Raw genomic sequence first — 18,340 nt, 5'->3', positions numbered from 1 at the left:
TTTTTTTTTTTTTCCAGAGGACATCTATTAGAGATGTTCAAGCATCTGCATATCCTAGGTTGATCCCTCTGGACTGAGCGAGATCCAGCTAGATCTGGTACTCGGGGTGAGCCATGGACACTGCGGTTCTCAGCACATGCTCATCGCTGCATGCCTTTCGCTGCGGGGGGACCAGCCTTTCACGTGTGTCCCTTGCCCCCCTGTCAGGACAGCAAGTCTGCTTTTTTTTCCTGGAGCCCCTTCAGCTGTGGGATGCCAGAGAGCATGCCAGAAGGAGAAAATTCTTCAATGACGTAAATGCAGTAATAGCACTTGTTAGTGGTATGCACGCTCCCTGCCAGGCTAGGGGAGAGGAACTCGGGTTTTATTCAGAACAGTGTCTCTGTGTCCCCTTCACACAAAAAAGCAAAGAAAGCCTGAGCCCTTTCCACAGGGTTTACCAAATCCACAAATTTAATTTAGGAGCGTTGCGTGTTCTCAGATAAGGGTTTGGTTTGCTCAGGTTTACAGAGTTACATTTAATTGGAGTGCTCTGAGTAGCAAAAACTGAGAGGTCTCCATAAAGACTTCGGCAGACGGGACATTAATTGCATTATTTTCTTTACAGATCAATCTTATTTGGTGGAGCCAGCATCATCAGATAAAAAATAGATAAGATCAAACCTTGTCTTTAAATTCCAGATCTCCTGGCTTGAGAAAAAAAATGGAGATCGGATTACGGTGTAACTTTTAATGGGCTTCAGAGATTTCTGCCCAAATGGGATGGTAAAAAAATGTAGATCCTTCAGGATCCTGGAAGGAGCAGATACACCGTACTTGTGCAGTAGTCAGCAGTTTCAGATAAGGAACAGAGGATATTCAGGTCTGATTGCTGCTTTGCTGATGTTTTCCACACAAAAGCTGCGCTCTCCTTCAGGAAAAGGATTCGAGCCTCCTCAGCAAACATGAAAGCCAGCCCTTATACCCAGTCTAATTCTCCTTGTCGGCTTTGATCCAAAACATTCTTCCAAGCAGGAGAAGGCTGGGGAAGGGAGAGGGGAAGGGACCAGGGGGGAAGATTGAATAAGGGAGCCAAGAGGCTGCTCTGGAAAATCACGGCTGAAGTTATAGGAGCGGAATTAATCTTGAGAGGCTTTATGTAGCAGTTTCATCCATCAGGCATGACACTGGTACCATTATTAGAGAAGACGGAAAATTAAATTACAAAATTATCTGTTCTGTTTCATTGACTACTTCTTTTTTTTTTCTTTCTTTCTTTCTTTCCTTCTTTCCTCTTTTCATTCCAGGCATCATTTGCGGCAGTACCACTTGCAGTTGGCAGCGAGTTATTAAAAGCACCTGGCCATGAAAGGAAATCAGATCACAGGGCATGTTTGGTAGCGCTGCGGTTGCAGAGCTATTGGTCCAAACGTGGCATGAGAGGGGGACCCAGCCAACGTGCTGGGTGGAGCAAGAACGAGGGGCCCCGCGCGGGCTGTCCCGATGCACCGGGTTACCGCAGCTCTGCGGCACGGCGTCTCTTCCCCCAGGGAAGAGGTCACGGCCAGCTGCCAGGCTTGAAGTCTCTGCCCATCTCTAAACACGGGGATGCTCAATCCAGCGGGAAAGATGCTGGGGGCGAGAAACACCGGCACTGGCTAGAGGGCACCTGTGTTATTATTCCTCTCTCTTCCTCCCTGATGCTCTGTTGTTCTCCACCATTTCTTGCTTTTCGGTCTTTGCCGTCCCCCTCCTCACATTTCCACCACAGATATTTAATACTAAATTCCCACTCCTTCCTCTTCCACAGTCTCTCCTCTGCAGCTTCCAAATCCAATCTGAGAGCAGTGGGAATGTGGTAATTTGAAAACAACAACAACAACAACCTAAAAAAATCCTCACTGGAAACTATTTTTAAACAGGTGGCCCTGCCCCCCCCAACGGCCTTTTCTTTTGCAGTCCTAACACAGGGACACCCCAACGTCATGGGAATCCGAGAGAAAAAGGGACTAGCAGGGAGCTGTTCCCCGAAGTTCAAGGTGTGTCCCTCTCACAAGTGATGTGCAAAGGGGAAACATGCAGAATAAAGCACGAAAAGTGGTTAAAAAGGCTCGGTACCCTGCAGACACTGTGTCTCTTAGTAAATCAAAGGGCAAATTTATCAAGTAATGTCAGGACTGGATCAAGCCCTAATAAGCGGAAGAGTCCTGGTTGGTTTTGAATCTTAATTATTGTCTCATAAAGAAAATAGGGAAGGAGAAGAAGCAAAGAAATGACCTAAATCTCTCTGAGTTGTGCTGGTGGAATGATCAATTCATTGTACCGAGAAGGAATGTAAATAAATTGTCCATCTCTGTGGGAACTGAACCCTGGGGTTCCCATGGCCTGCCATCAAAAAATAATTTATTTTTTCCGTACTTATGCATATATATGCATGTGTGTATATATATGTATATTTATATGTATTTCTAATCACATAAAATTTGTGGGCATTCGGGGAGTGGTACCCTGGGGAAACAGCTGTACGTTAAAGACTGAATTGTACACAGCGGACAGAGAGGTTTGTACTGCAAAACCCTTCTCTTTCTTGTTTTTCCTCTGCCCAGTTTCTGGCTTTTCCTGGCTAATGCATTGAGGAGTAATTTGCAGGGGTTGAGACATACACTGTGATTCCAGCACTGTATCATATGCTGCTACTGTTTCACTGAGAGTGGAGAGTGAATTCTGTGTAATAACAATAAATAATAATATCCAGTTCTTGAGAAGCTGTTTAATCAGAGTTTCTCAAAGTATTTTGCAAAAGGGAAAAGGCATTACAGTGGTTACTCTACTGGAGAAAACTTTTCAGCAGCTTCAGTCCGGAGTTCCTCTTAGTCATGACGGAAAATGATTTGGCAACCGTGAGCCATGGCTGCTTGGCTTTTGTGGCTGCCACTCTCGGCGTTGCAATGCTACGGCCAGAAATCCTACAAGAACTGGTCCAAAGAGCTGCAGTTGCTTTGCAAAGGGACAAGGAGATCCACATCACCTCCAGCACAGAAGCTCCCGCGCTGGCCTCTCCTGGGGTCCTGGGCTCGTAGCCTCGGCTTTGGTATCAGAGCATCTCATGGAGGTGGATGCTCAGCTTCCCCCAGGGACTAGTTTTTCTGCTGTGATCAAAAACATCCCTGAAAGGGTGAGAGAAACCTCTCCATAATATGATTCAGAGACGAAGAGGCTAAACTAGTGTATTTTTGCTTTTTGAGGGCCTGGCTTTTCTGCCGTCAGGCTTAGAGGACACAGCAGATCTTCTTTGCATTGATTCTCTCACAGTGATGGAGAAATCGCTGCATCCAAAGGAAGCCACATGACCTAGCAGAGCATAACCCGTGAGGCTCGTTCCTCCCTCTCAGGCACCGGGGGAGAATATCCCGGTGAGGTCTGGGTTTCCCATCTGGGTTCTTTGCAAGTTTGACACAGCCCTCCTGGGCTGCCTATGGCAGAAAACGTCTTGCTGACCAAGAGGTGAAGATTGGATGGGTGGGTGGGTGGGTGGGTGGATGGATGGATGGATGGATGGATGGATGGATGGATGGATGGATGGATGGATGGATGGATGGATGGATGGATGGGACTCACTCACACAGCTCTGCCTGCTAAGCTAGAAGGAGAGAGAAAAACCTAAGCACAAAAATACTACAAAGAGAAAATAATTCTCATTTTCCCATTTTTCTCTGAACCTGGACATAACCCAGACACAGCGGTGATGGTCTCATGTTAAAAACCAAGCGAGCCCAGAATAGGAGAAAGGACAAGTGGTGGTCAGTAGCTGGCTCTGGGGCGAGTTATCTGTGTCTGTCCTGGCCTCTTCAAGTGCCTCCATCACCATAAAGAAGTCAGAAATGCCCCTCTGCCCTCACCCCAACCTCTGGTAATAAATCCAGGGAGAGGCAATGTATAGTACAAGTGAGGGACCATGCCAGAACCGCCTCCGGAGTAGCACAGCCAGGACTACAGTACCGGGAGAACATAAATTTCAGCCTGCTCTGCCTTATACCATGAATGCTGAGAGAGAGAAATGTAATACAAGCCTCTCCCAGGCCATTCCCGTGCCAAACAGCAGCCTCTATATCATTTGTTGGTTTATTATAAACAGGCTCCCGCTGCAGTTTTGAACCAGATATTTTTTATGAATAAACGTGGGGCGCTTTTATTTTTTTTATATTTTTTTTTTGCCCTGCAAAGCCATCGCTTGCAAACCTTCACGTGTCAATGCCAAAAAACCGAGCGCCCCTGCAAACCTTGGAAGCTCAGCGGTGTGTTTGACTTCTGGAGCCGTGCGTGGGGCGCAGGGGTTATTTCGGGGTTACTCCTAGAAATCCCGCTCGGAGACTTGTTATCATTTGCCTTTCCCAGGCTCGCCTGTACCGGGAGGCTCCGCAATGTTCCTTTCATAAATGATTAGCAGCGGTTTTAATGTTCATACCCAGATTCCCTGTTTACTACTTATGCAAAGGCTTTTTTTTTTTTTTCCCATCAGTGTAAACACAGTTGATCACTTTATATCCTCTGTATATTGTTTCTTAATATGAATGAAGTGAAGCAGGCTAAGCAGCAGTCATTCAGATTATGGCCTAACATAAACTTACAGCGGTTTGCAAAGTGTTTAGTTTTGCAAACTGTGAAAATGGCTTAAACTGTGTAATAAGAACATGGTTGTATTGTTAGCCCTTAGCATCTGATATTTTTTTTAAAAATTAGGACAAGGGTATCATTGCTGCACACAAATTTGATCTGGTTTTTTTGTCTTTTTAAAAGAACTCTGGCTGGACAGATGTTATATCTGCTACTGCATAATCCAAGACAAACAAACCTGCTGTGAGCACATTTAATAGAAGCAGGTTCTCCCATTCAAATGAGGTAAAGAGAAAGATATATTTGACCTTTTTGCCAAAAATATTATGGCTTACATTTGTTTTTTATTTTCCCTTTATTAAATCATTTTTATAAACCACTCAGCAGTTTAAGTTTATTCTGTGACAATTAGTTTATGGTGTTTCTGAAGTGGATTTAGATTCGAGTGATAAAATTATAGGCCAAAATTACAACCATAATGGAAAATACTGGTTCATGTTTGGCTTTGCATACCACAACTGAAAGATTACTAGCCATTGCCAATAAGCAGAAGGAAGTAAAGACAATAGTATATGCATTTATAGACATGAGCTGGATTCCAGGACATGCCACAGTAGATTTTTAGAAGGTGAACTGGAATATTTTAGCTGTGTTTCGTTAACGGAGAAAATCTGGCAGGTTGTGAAGAGGTAACTGTAGTTCAGACGCTTGATTTGCATGATCTTTCCAGGAAAACGCAGATCTTTTAAACCACCAAACTAAACAGCTTTCTGAATCCCAGTTCAGCTGCTTACATCATGGCGTAATTCCCTCTTTCCATTTTCTTTTCCCAAGAAAATCCTGAGGTGGCAGGGATGTTTTCTTGGGGTGGATCTTGTTGTGGTAAGGGGAACACTTACAGAACCGGAAAGCTTTTCTGGGAATGGGAAATATCACCAAAACGGAGGGTTTGCAGCTCAGCTCGATGGTCTTGCACGATCCCAGCTGGAGCAGAGCCTCGTGGCCGTCCTAGTTCAGGTATCGGTCCCTTCCTCCCATGCACTGCCTCCTCCAGGGTGCTCCTTGCTCACAAATCCCATGTGATGCACAAGCGCCGGTTGATGCCAATGGGACATGAAATGTCCTGGTGGCTCCCGTAGCAGGTTGGGTTCCTCATTCTTCCCCTGAAGACCTGAAGCATCAAGACCTCACCAGCAATGGGCAGCAACTGCACCCCATCTTCATTGGAGGTGCCACCCTCCAGGTCCCAACCCCAGCCAACAAGGAGTATGTGTCAGGAGAGCTGCAGGATTCACCTCTCCTCCTTTTCCCTTCTCTCTTCTTTCCTTCTTCCTCCCTTTCTCCCTCTTTCCCTCACCAAAGGCCATGCTTTTTCGTCCTCCGTTGACATGCCTTTGCTTTTCTTTACCTGACCACCTGGCAGAGCAGGACCAAGAAAGGAAAGAAAACCCCCAAACCAGAAAACTGTTGTTCTGTGTGTATGCATGAAAAAAACACCCTTAAAAGCTTGAGCTTTCAAAGCGGTCTCACCTCCCGCTACCCTGTTACAAAACAGAAGGAAAACTAGGAGGGTTCCTGCACCAAACTGCCTTTGAAACGTCACAAATCTGGAAGTTCACCGTGGTCCAAGGTGATGCCTTTTCACTGTGCGCCAGAGGGGAGCGGGGCAGGCGCCAAACACATGTGCCCCTGTAGCAGCTCCTACCACAGCATCGGCACTTACAGCTGTGGAGTGAACGCAACCCCCCGCCTGCTTCGCATTAATGCTCCGAGGAAGGGGCACTCGAGGGAAAGAGGGTTGTGCCCACGCATGGGGCAGGGGGGTTTTAGTTTGAGGGGGTTTCGGGGCTGGCTGGAGAGGGCAGCATCCAGTCCTCAGGCAGCATCTCTCTTTTGCTCTTGGCGGGTGCCCTGGTGCCTAATAAGCCACAGTTACACCATGGTTATGCTGCAGTCGTAGTGTAACTGTTAAGTGAACCAGCTACCAGACGTAAATCCATTGCAGTTTAACCTTTATTATTTTGGATGCTCATGGGGCATATTGTCTAGGTCTGAAACTTCCTAAATTTGGTTTACCCAGAGTACATCCACAATGAAAATGAGCCGTAATGAAAATGAAAACATCGGTTTTCCAAGTGTTTCCAAATTTGCTGTTACACAGGAATTATTACCCAGGACTCAATGATCTTAAGGGTCTTTTCCAACTTAAATAAGTCTATGATTCCATGAATTAACACAGCCCTTGGGCAAAAGACAAGATAAACAGGTTACTCGGGCTATGAGAAAGACCTATGGAAGAGATGAATGCTTAGTGGTCACCAGGTAAGTTTGCTTTGGTGGATCAGATGAAGATTCTGCTTAGCATCCAATTAGCTCTGCAAAGCGGGTTTTATTCCGATTGCTAATTTGCAGATGCGGAGCACGGCGTCAAAGATTTTGCCGCTGAAGTGCTGCGACGAGCGCTAGTTAAAAACTGTTCTTTGAGAACCTGGAAGAGAGTTTCTCCAAGAAAATGAGCCAATGCTATTGAGAAACTGAAAACATTAGTGGTCTGAAAGAGGGTCATTATTTTTGCTGTAAAAATGTACGGGTAGTTTGGCATCTCTGTCTGACATCTGCTCCTCATTGTCTTGTGCCAATGCAAACTCATCAAGTCAGAAAAGATGAAATATTCCCCTCCTCTCCCAAACCCACCTCTCCTCTGGCTTGCTCTGCAGCTGTCAGCAGCTCGGCCACCTTGGTTTCATTACCAAACCGTTCCCCCCGGCCAGCCACTTCTGCTGCTGACAGTTATGCTCTGAGTCTTGCTGAGCCTGTTTAAGATGCAGTTTCCCCGTGGCTCTCCACGTCTCCTTCTCTTCCAGCAGAATCATATGGGACAAACTTCACGAGAAACCCTATGTCTTAATGTAAACCCACACCGATGACGGTTTTAAGTTGAGATTCTGGACTCCACTAGGGAAAAACTAAGCAATATCAAAAGTAAAGGTATGAGCAGAGAAACCGGAGGTCCAGAGAGATGGACAGCGCAGAAATGTAACCATGAACAAAACGGCATAAGGGAGAAGCAAAATGAGAAGGAGAAAAGGCAAATATTGCAAATTTAAACTCATCAAAGCCCTTCAGATTTGAGACAACTCTGCCTGGTCTGTTCTCCTAGTTTTGCCTGAGATAGTGAATGTTTTGTTGCCAGTTGAATTAACAGCCCTATGCATGTGGTGATCAAAAGGGGTAAAGGTTGGGAGGTGTAGGTAGGTCCCCAGGAGGTGTTGGAGGGTTACGTAGAAATCCTAGAGCAACAGGAGCTGTAAGGAGAAGAGTTTGGGGGAAGCAAGCAAGCTCAGGGAATCAATTTGTGCTGAAGAGGCGGCTTGCGCTTTCAAATCCAAAATAAAACAGCTTTAAAACAAACCAAAGACCCAGTGGATCCAGGCTTCTGAATATAGCTTTTGAAAACGTTGGCCCTAAGCGATGCCTAAAAGTGTTGTAAGCGCTGGTGATCGCATGCACGCATCCATGCACACACACAGGGAGGCTCATAAAAACCCTGCTTTATGGGAGCTGAGCCTGAGCTCAGAAGCTCGAGGAAGCTGCGAGTCTCTCCGGGCCCATCTGCACAGCCCAGCCGCCTGCTGCCGGTGTACGAGCAAAACGCAGCTGCAGAGCAGCTGTGCCGAGCCCCTGAGCCTTGTGTGGCCCCACAGATAGCCCAGGCCTAGAAACATCTGCAGAGCACTGAGGATGCGTGCCAGGGCGGGAGTTGCAGAAGAATCATCAGCCATGCTGAAACCCCTTTAATCCAGCAGCTCTTCACACCCCAAGCCCTGCAGAGGCACTCGAGGTCCTTGCCCAGCACCTGATCCTAATCACTCTCCTGAGCAGCCCAGGGCTCTCGTTAGCTGGGACTGGCCTGGACCTGTCTGGTGGCTCCCTCTACCCATCGGAGAGGTGGGCCAATCCCATCATCGCTGTAGGTGGGGTTTGCACTCCTGGGGTCTATTTCTACTAGCTCAGCCCAAAGCAGCCTTCCTCACTTTGCTTTGGCTACGGATGGTTCTTCTGAGGATGGACTCTTTGATGGTGTTTTGCTGCATTGCTGATGCTTCATCTTGGTTGGGCTCCTGGCTGTGCTTCCAGTCCAAGTCACATGTGAGTAAGGCCTTTGATTTCTAAAATTCTTCACTTTTGTTATCTCCAGTGTTTGCACCTGGGTTTAAACAGGGCTCTCCTTGCTGAGCTTGGCTGTTCTTGCCTTGGTCTCTGTTCCCAGTGTGCTTTGGAAGCTGTGTCAGACATGCAAAGGCATTTAAATCTGTGCCCAAAAGGTGAGCCTGTCCTTGAGTGTGGGTTCATGCCCAATCTCAGCACAGTTAAGATATCGCTATGGCTTGTAAGGCTTCATTCAGGAGTTCTTTGGTATCATTGCACTGCTGTGTATTTGTTTTGGAAGGAAGAAAGTATTGCTTGAGCCGCCCCTACCAGAATCAGTTGGACTTCTTTGCATGCCCTGCCCATGTGTGCAGACAGCAGCCTGGGGTTAGGAATGCACAGCTATGAAGTGCTGAGATATATTTTAAGACCTGAACTTTGGGGAGCCAAACTATTGAGCTCCTCTCTTGGCAGAGAGCTCTTTCATTTCAGATTTTTCATGGCTGCTAACATTTATCTTGGTTTGGGCTTTTCCATGTTCTTATTGCCGTGCAGTTGGTACCATTTCTGAATTGCAGATAAGTGTAGTCTTCCTCCAAGATTCACAAGAAAACCAGCAAGCTGTCTATTACTTCAGACTGGAGTATGTCCCAAACCTTTCACCACTCATCTCAGGGTATTGACAGCTCCAAGCGTTTTCTCTAAACTGTTGATGTTGTTGGTATGGTTGTGATATTTTCTCCTTAATCTTGAACTGCCGTGCTTCATTTCTTTGTTTATATAAGCCTTGCAGCGTTCATTAGGAAAGCCTGGGCTGGAAAAAAAGTCTCGTGCATAAAGCGTTTTGTTAGTGGGAAGGAAAATCAAATCGAAGCCTATGTTGTGGTGGACCTACACTGTACGACTTCTACCACACCAGCGATTCAGGGCACCGGTGGATAGGTCCAGAGCTGGTGCTGGCTTGGTGAGGTACGCAGGACTAGCAGCTTCCCATCCCTGTCAGTGCAGCTGGTGAAGATCTCCAACATCTGGAAGGTGGGTTGCACTAGTAGACCTGATGACTGGAAGTCCTGGAAGGCTTTGCAATGAGTCTGACATGTCCAGACCCAGGGTGCTGTCTGAGCATGAAGGCTTTTTGCATGGTCTGCATTTGCTGTGTTTGCTGCGTGCTCCCTGGGCCCTATGCAGGAGCACTGGACAGGTGCTTTGTATCCCAAATGAAGACATCACGGCTCTCAACAGTCCTGAACCACCTCTTACACTGTTTTCCAGGTCTGTGCTTGCAGGTGGCTCCCTGATGTCGGGCAGATGAACCACCTGCCAGGCCTTTCCTTGAAGGGCTGTTAAACTGGGGATGCAATACCCAAGCTGATGCTCACCTGAGCCTCTCCAGCCTGGAGGAGGGAAAGGGGTGTTTGTGCATTGTAGATGTATGCAGAGCAACCTTGGACTCATACCCAGATCTAAAACCCTTCTCCAGGCTTTAATGTGGCAGAGGGGCTTCCCTTGGTATGTCAGTAGCCCTCTAAGGGCTCTGAATGCTTTCAGAGACTTTTGTATGTCAAAGCCAGCATTAGTCTAGGTATTTCCTTTCTTCTCTGCAGGGGCCACTTCTGTCATCCCAGTTCTCTCTAGAGGGGTTAAGTTCCTTGTAGGAGATGCTGATTTCATTACAGCCCTCAGCTATAAACACTGCGTGCTGTGGCACTAATTGCTGGATGTTATTGGCAGATGGAAAAGTGTGTGTGCGTGGGCCGGGAGATCAATTCAGCCCCCTGCTCTCTGCCAGCAAGTGCGTTATCTCCATCTCAAGTGATTTTTATTTCGCTTCTTGATCTTATTTGTAAACGTGATCCCCTGATGACACAACATATAAAACCTTGGCTTCCAGCACAATGTTGCTGAGATGAAGTTGGAAGGAGCTCCAAAATCCATAAGCTATTTTAACCATGAACTTAAAATCCTTCTTCTTTATTTTCTCCCTGTTTGGACTTACTTGGGCTAAGTGCATAAATGAAAAGGGGGGATGTTGCTTTGCGATTTAAAGGGGGGGGGGGGGGGGGGGGGAATGCTTTGTACCTTGATGAGGAACCAGAACCCTGGTGGAAGCTGGTTTCTTCTCCAAACTATTTTCCTGAGTGCTACCGAATGGGTCACTTCTTATTTACTCCAGGTCTTCTGCTTTTTCTGTAAGATTTAGTCAAAATCCAGGTCTGCCCATGAGAAGTTGCAAGGGCGATAGAGTTCTTCTAGTTAAAAACTGCTAAAGCTCTTGTTCAGCTTGTTGCTGAAATACTCTGCGGTAGCTTGAAGTGATTGAATGGGGAGGAAGGATTCTGTTGAGCCTGGTCTTTCCTTAGCTTCATGCAAGGATGTGAAGTAGTGAAGCTTACTTATATTCTCTGTGGTTATATGCGTATTGAAAGCGTTGTTTCCATCTTCAGAGATGTTGAAGTAATGCTTTGATTCCGGTGGGAGCTGGAATCAAACACAGCCACCTCCTTGGATCTAGTGTTGATCAAGTGTGATTTTTGCCTCGCCCTCACCTGCAGCCCTGTGGTTGTTTTTGCTCAGGTGAGCAATTGCCTTGAACTCAGTGGCGTGGCTCCATCTGTCTTAATACTCACGTGAATTTCTCCATGATGGTCATTCAGGCACAGCCGCTGTTACACCAGCTGTGTGGATAAAGCTCCTCTCATCTTGGTGCTCCTGCCTGCTGGTGGTGAGGCATAGGAGCCACCCCAGGCATTGCTTTTGGGGGTTCAGCTCAGGGGTTTTCAGGCTGGAGCTGCTGCTGTTGGACAGAAGGATAAATGACACCCATGGGTGCATCCTAGGCAGAACAGTTGTTGTGTGTAACCGTATGTGGGATCTGCTCTGAGATCTGTCAGGAAGGGTGTGCAGAGGGGATCCTGCCTTGCAACAGGGAGGAAAAGATGGGGGCAGGATTGTAAGATCCTGGGAAATCCCTCCCAGCCTTTCTCTGAATTCATATCCAGAGAGTGCTGGGAGATAACTACATCCACCATCCAACTGCTAGGATTTCCTCAGAGCATGAGAAACAGACTTTTTATGCCTCTGACCTTGATCTAAGTTTGTTTCCTTTTAAGCTGCTATTTGGGGGGGGGTGTGGGGGGTGTGGTGTACAAGAGAAAGAAGGAAAGTTTGATTTCTTTAATGTTCATGGAAGCAAGCGATTGATAACACTTGCAAGAGCCAGGCAGAGAGCCAGAGGGATACTGCACAAGGCAGCTTTGCCAACGAAGTACAGCACTGCTGGCTGGGGATGCAAAGCTCTGCTTGTTTATGAATCCAGGCCATCCTTTGAGATGCTCTTGCCAATTGCTTCACACTGGAGGGAGCGTTGTGCACTGAGCTTTATGATCTGAATAAATGCCCGCCAGGGACTGGGTCAGGACCACCAGCTCCATGGTTTTCCAAAGCCTGCAGGCAGATGGCTTCCCTGCCTGGAGGCAAAAGGATTAACTCCTACCTTCACTGTTACGTTCATGACAGCTTTGATTTTGGGAGGAAGTTGTGGCGTTATGCTTTCTTTTTTTTTTTTAAGAAAAGGGAGGATAAATGTATGAAAAAAATCAGCATTGCACTTTTTATTTGTGAGTAGAAAATAGTTCTTATCACAACTCTGGGAAACTATTGTTCTGATTTTTATAAATACGCTTGTATTCCCCTTGACTTTTTTCCTCTCCCTCCCCGCTTGCTATCTCCCTTGCTGTATGCCCTTGGCTGCTTCCCAGATGCTTCATGATGCGAGGGGAGATAAGCCGTTACAAGGAATAAAAATCAGGGGTGCTGCACATCTCGCACTCCCCTAAATCAAGTCCTTGCCTGGAAATTCCCATACATTCAGTGTAAAACCTCGTGATTTCCACTGAGATACAAATGACCCCAGCCACCTTCTCTCCTGGATGGAGACTTGCAGATCAGCCTGGGGATGGGGATCTCGTGTTTCTGCCTCCCTGGGTGCAGCCCTGCCAATGACATGTGAACAAAGCCTGGGTAACCTTCCCGGCATCTGCTCTTGGCCAGGTGCCCTTTGCTGACAGCCTTCATTGTGCTGGGCAAGGCCTGAAGGTTAGAGGGGAAGAGGAACCAAGAGCCCCCAGGCACAGCAAGATTTTCAGCAGTGATAAGAAATTTGGGGTGAAAGGGTGGGTTTTCAGTGTTTTGGAAAGTGAAAACCCTGATGCCTTTGTGGTGCTTTAGAGGCACTTTTTCTGTGATTCTGTGGACCACTCATTAGGGGTGAGAAACTTCAAGGATGCTTGAAAAACAGGAGAGAGAAATCCCTTTCCATGGGGTTTTCAGATGTTGGCTCCAGGCATCCAATTTTATTCTTCTGGTGATTCACAGCATGACATTGGCTCTGTTCTCCTTCCTTGAAAAGGAAGTAAATAAGGCTAGCCAATCTATCTTAAAATGTATTTTTAACATATCAGATTCCGTTTTGCAAAGTGTAATATCTTCTTGGGGTGGAAGGTGCTGTGGATGAAGCCAAGCAGTTTCAGAGGGTGTAAATCACTGCAATGGGACAAGGTTTCTAAGAATCCCTTGGTAATCAACCACCTGGATCTGTGACTCCCTTTACACCAAGCCTCACACAGGCCAATGCATTGCAGTTACCCTTCAATATCCTTATGAACTAAGGCTTCTTGGCTAGATGAGAAACACCTATAGGCCAGCTTTTGGAGGCTTGTTTGCAGGCAGTGGAAGCAGATGGGTTTGCAGACAAGTCTCATGCTCTGTTTGTAGCACATGGAGAGTCACAGGGCTGGAGGAAGGAGCTAGCAGAAGGCAGGGATGCTATGGGAGGGCTGGGCAGTGGGTGTCAGATCCCTTTCCTTGCAAAACCAGCCAGGAGGAGATGTTTTATGGAGAGAGGAGGAGGGGAAGAGCTGACCCTTGCTAACTGCTGTCATGCTGCAGTGCCTGCTCTGTGTTAAGGGAGTGGAGGATCGGTTATGTTGCTGCCCAGCTCACCCACAGCACTCTGCCTTGCTTTAGAAGAGGTAGAAATCTAAATCCCTGGGTAACTTCAAAGCAAGTTAGGGAAGATTAGGCTCTTTCAGAGTCAGGCAGCAGATGAGCTAGAGGGAGGAGGGATTTCAAAGCTCAAATGCTGCTGAGGACCCTTAAGCCCTCTCTCTGAGGAGGAGGGAAGAACTGACCCCTCTGGTTTAAAAATGCTTGTAGCAGATCAGGACCCCTTGGCCTGTGTTACCCCCTGCTTTCCATTTCCCAAGCTGCCGGCTCTTACTTCCTTTCTAGCTGTTCCCTGCTCCTCTTCATTAGCAGCTCTCAGCAGTGCAAAGGAATCATACTCAGAAGTATGAGTTCACCTCCTAAAACTTTGTACTGACGCCAGCGGGTCAATCACTTTGCAAAAAGAAACTTCCCTTCGAGAAACACTATCCCTTTTGAGAAAAGGCCAACAAACCAGAAAAACAAACTATCAAAAATACTGCCTTCAAGAACACTCCTTAACTTGACTCTGTTTCTGGTCTTGTCCAGTTGGATGGCTGTTAGTCTAAGCAGAGCCTCCTGTGCTCTTGCAGCTCTGCCAATGACCTACAAACCTGCTTCTGTTGGGTGACTTAACCCGGCCACCCCGTACAAAGGATGGGCAGCAGTTTCTGGCAGAGTTATGTCTTGCACAGTTCCTGTCCCGTTAGAGGAGCACGTATGCTGTGGAAGTTGTTGACCACATATATCCGCCTCTCGGCTCGTCTTGGCTTTGGTCTGAGGACTGCCTGGAGAGGCTGGTAGCTGTCAGCAGATTGCTACCACTAGAGCTGTTCATGTAGACTCCTGGCCATCACCCTTGTCCCCAGAATGTTTCTGGGGAAGGAGTTGGGGTATGTCAGGCTATGGGGGTGGCACCAGCCCTGCCTGATACGGTGCACAAGATGTCCTTGTCTCATAGCAATACCAGGTGCAGATTTCAGCTATTTCTCATCACGCAGGAGACGGTTATGTGTGGAAGTGGTGCCTCCTTTGAAGCGGTTGTGGTTTCAGCTTGCTCCTCTTGCAGTCACTGAACCCTAGGAGGAAGAGCACAGCCTCTCTAACACTTGGTTTGAAAAATATTATCCTGCACCTCTGTGTCTCAAACCACCCAGACCCCAAATCCCAGCATTTCTTCTAGTCTGTGTCAATTTATTTCCTCACCAAGTCCTTTCTCTGCTGGAAAAGATTTTTCGCATTAAGCAGCAGCAAAGGCAGCTGAAATGTGTTATTTCTGTAGTGAAATAATGTTTTCCTAATCTCAGCATCTTTTTTTAAAGCATGTCCACATGTAGCGCGCTTCCAAAGCAATTCAAGTCCAAGGCAGAGCTGCTGAGAGTACTGAGAAAGGTTTAACTGCTGGCACACTCCAGGATTGTACCTCTGTGTTGGACACTGTAAGAACCTAGATCAATTACTTGCCTGCCCTTCTGCTTGAGTGAGGTTTTTATTTGTGGGTTTTTTGTTATTTCCTTCTCCCGAACAGAAGTCAAATGCACAAGGTGTGCAGAAAGAGGGACAGGAACTGTTTTAAGGAAGAGTACTGGGTGAAGGGTGTGTCGGTAGCATTGCAGCACTTCACCTAGCGTTGATTAGTTTTGCTGCATCAGAAAATCCCCAGCTCAGAAGCGTGGGACATCCAGAGCAGCTGCAGGTCCTGGGGGCTCAGGCAGTGAGATGTCACACACCCGTGGGCACACCAGGCTAAAGGCAACTTCTTAACCCTCTGTGGCAACTTGTAGGGAGCAGTCCATGTGGGTATTCCAGTGCCATGAGAGGTAACGTTGCCCATGAACTCCTTGATAAAGCACCATTTGTTTAGCTCTTTCTCCCTGGCGTCCTCACAGCCCTCTGAGGAGCAGTGCGTTGGGGAAGAGCTTGTACTACCTATGTGCTTTCTGCTTTTAAAGCCAGTGGCTTTCACCCAGGTCTCCTTTAGGATTACACACACACCCCCAAAACCTTCCTCTCCTCCAAACACACTCGGCCAAGACACACTAACAGCATTACTCTGGACTGAGCTTCTTACGTGGGTACAAGGAGGGGAATCATGACTTCGGGCTTGGGACCAGAGCGTGCAGTCTTGCCAGTTGCCACAACAGAAATCCAGGCTTCAGGAGTTGAGTCAGTGTGGCTACCTGCATCCCTGCTGATGTGCTCTCCTTGTTTTCCATGCTTCCTCAGGCAGGTGACCCATAGATAATTCTCTAACTTCTTTTCAAAGAGGAAGCTGAAATTACCACCAGTTTTGATTCTTAATAGAAATCTGGCCATTGTCATGGCAGAGGGCTATTGAGAAGAGGCCAGACCATTGGACTGTTGTAATTATTAGATGGTCATTCCACTAATGGCAATGTTGCTAAGATTCAAGGTACAATCAAGTATTCCATGCAAAGAACTAAAGCGGGCAGTCTGGATGGTGATGCAGGTTGGAAGGGACCTCAGGGTGTCCTCTAGCCAAGCTCTTGCTCACAGCAGAGTCAGCTATAATCTTACCAACATCAGGAAAAGATGGAATTAATACCCTTGAAGACACTTTTTACCTGTTTAAAGACAGATCAGTTGCTTCCATCCATCTACCAGACATGGCAGGTGGCATGCTTTACCTTTTTTTCCTTGACTGCGTCATACTAAAGACTACACAGTGGTTCTTGGAAAGCGCAGCCTTATGCTTTGTCATTGTTGTCATTATTGCCCTGCTAAATTCCCTGGTTCTTCCATCTCACTTCAAAGCCCTGGTTTTCCAAAGAGGCAGAGGACAGTTTTCAGTCTTTGCTATTCAAGTATTGGCTCTAACAGTAAAATAAGTGGCAAATTAAGCTGTTCTGTTAATAATTTATGTTGATTAGTTCATGTGATACTACACCAGTCCTGTTCTTTGAGCGGATGCTCAGAAAGCCGCGTAATTACCCAAGTCAGAGGCTGTTGCCTTGTGTCTGTGCTAGTGTTATCAGGACCAAGTGGCTTATGAAAAGTTGTAATGGAGTCACTTGAATGTCAGCTGTCTCATACAGGGAGACATCTCGTGTTGATTTTTACCCCTTTGAGGTCTTGTGGCTCACTTTATCAAGACCATGGTGGTGGAGAAGGGCCCATCCAACTTTGCTTTGGCTACATGGTGAGTGTCACACCAAGTGTGTTCACCACACCTGGGTGTGCTTGAGGCCCTACCTTTGGCTGCCAGCAAGGGCGTAGGATGAATTCCACATCAGCATGTTGGTATGGTGATTTTGGCTTGAAGGGGTGACAGGCCGTGTTGGTCTGAACAGCCTCAACTTTTAATGCATGTAAGAAAGGAGACCTGGAGTAAAATCCAGCCTGGCCAATGTTCTAATATAGTTGCCACTTTTCACTGCTGCCTTTTCTCTTTGCTCTGCCACCACTGAACGGGATGCTTATGGTATTATCTTGTCTAATCTAGAACTGGATTTTTTTTTTTAAATAGAAGTTGGCCTTTACCACTCCAGCGCAGTCCTGAAGACTGCAGTGTGCAAACCAGTGCCCTGACTTCTGCTGCCAAAGTCTCCCCTTGAGAATTAAGTTGAAACTTCTCCTCCTGTTTCTGTCTAGCTGACCAAACCAGACCTTTCATGAAAGAAATGCACCTCATTCTATTACCACTGAATGGGTCATGACCTTCACACCTGAGATCTAAGGAAAGTTTTAACTTTTTCAAAGCTCCCATGAGTCCTGACTAACAGATTTGTCCAGCATATTCCCAGTAAGAAATAGCTACTTTTGATTACTCAGCTGCTTCTAAGGTGGAGAATAATCCTGATTGCTAAACACTGGCAGCTGCAAAGAACTCTTAATAAAGAAGAATAAAGCCCATTAGATCTAACCTTGAGCTGTGGGAAATGAATCCTTTACTGTGCTCAATGTGTTAAAGAATCCAATGTTTTTTCTTCTAGATAACTACTTTATATTGCCCTTATCTACTCACTTGTGAGTTGTAAGCCTGTAAGACAGTGATAAAATACAACAGGGAACACGGATTTGATCCAACATGTCCATTTGTTTTTCCCCATAGGCAGAGACGAAGATAGAGCAATCTTGAAAGTATGTAGCACATGCTGCTGTTTTGAGCCCAACTAGACTTTTAGTGTCGACCCTTATTCCCTATACTCTTTAGGCTCTTAGGCTGATGTTGTATATCACAATCACACTTAAATCTATAGGGTACCACCTCATTTGTCAGTTGCCACAAAGCATTTTTACTGTCAGCCAGGATGAGGGCCATATTCAAGCCATGATCAAACCTTGGATACAGAGCGCGAGCAACAGCTCCATGAATATTCCTGTCAGTACATGGATTAGTGTCTTCTCTAAAGCACCTCCTGCCAAGGGTCTGATGTCATCTGTCTTCTCGGATCAGGGAAATGGTGTGAATTCAATTTTTGTGATGAACAAATCCCTTTCTATGAGAGCACTCAGGCTTGATACCAAAAATTCAACGGATTGGTTTTTTCCCTTCTCCCCTTCCCCCCACCATTATGAGGTAGATCCTGGCATTTACTGTGGTTATAGTGTATATGAGGAGATGCTGATTTTTATGATAGTCTCTCAGTGGACA

The sequence above is a fragment of the Phalacrocorax carbo genome, chromosome 8 (assembly GCF_963921805.1).
Source record: "Phalacrocorax carbo chromosome 8, bPhaCar2.1, whole genome shotgun sequence".
Lineage (NCBI taxonomy): Eukaryota > Metazoa > Chordata > Aves > Suliformes > Phalacrocoracidae > Phalacrocorax > Phalacrocorax carbo.
This window is presented reverse-complemented; position numbering follows the sequence as displayed.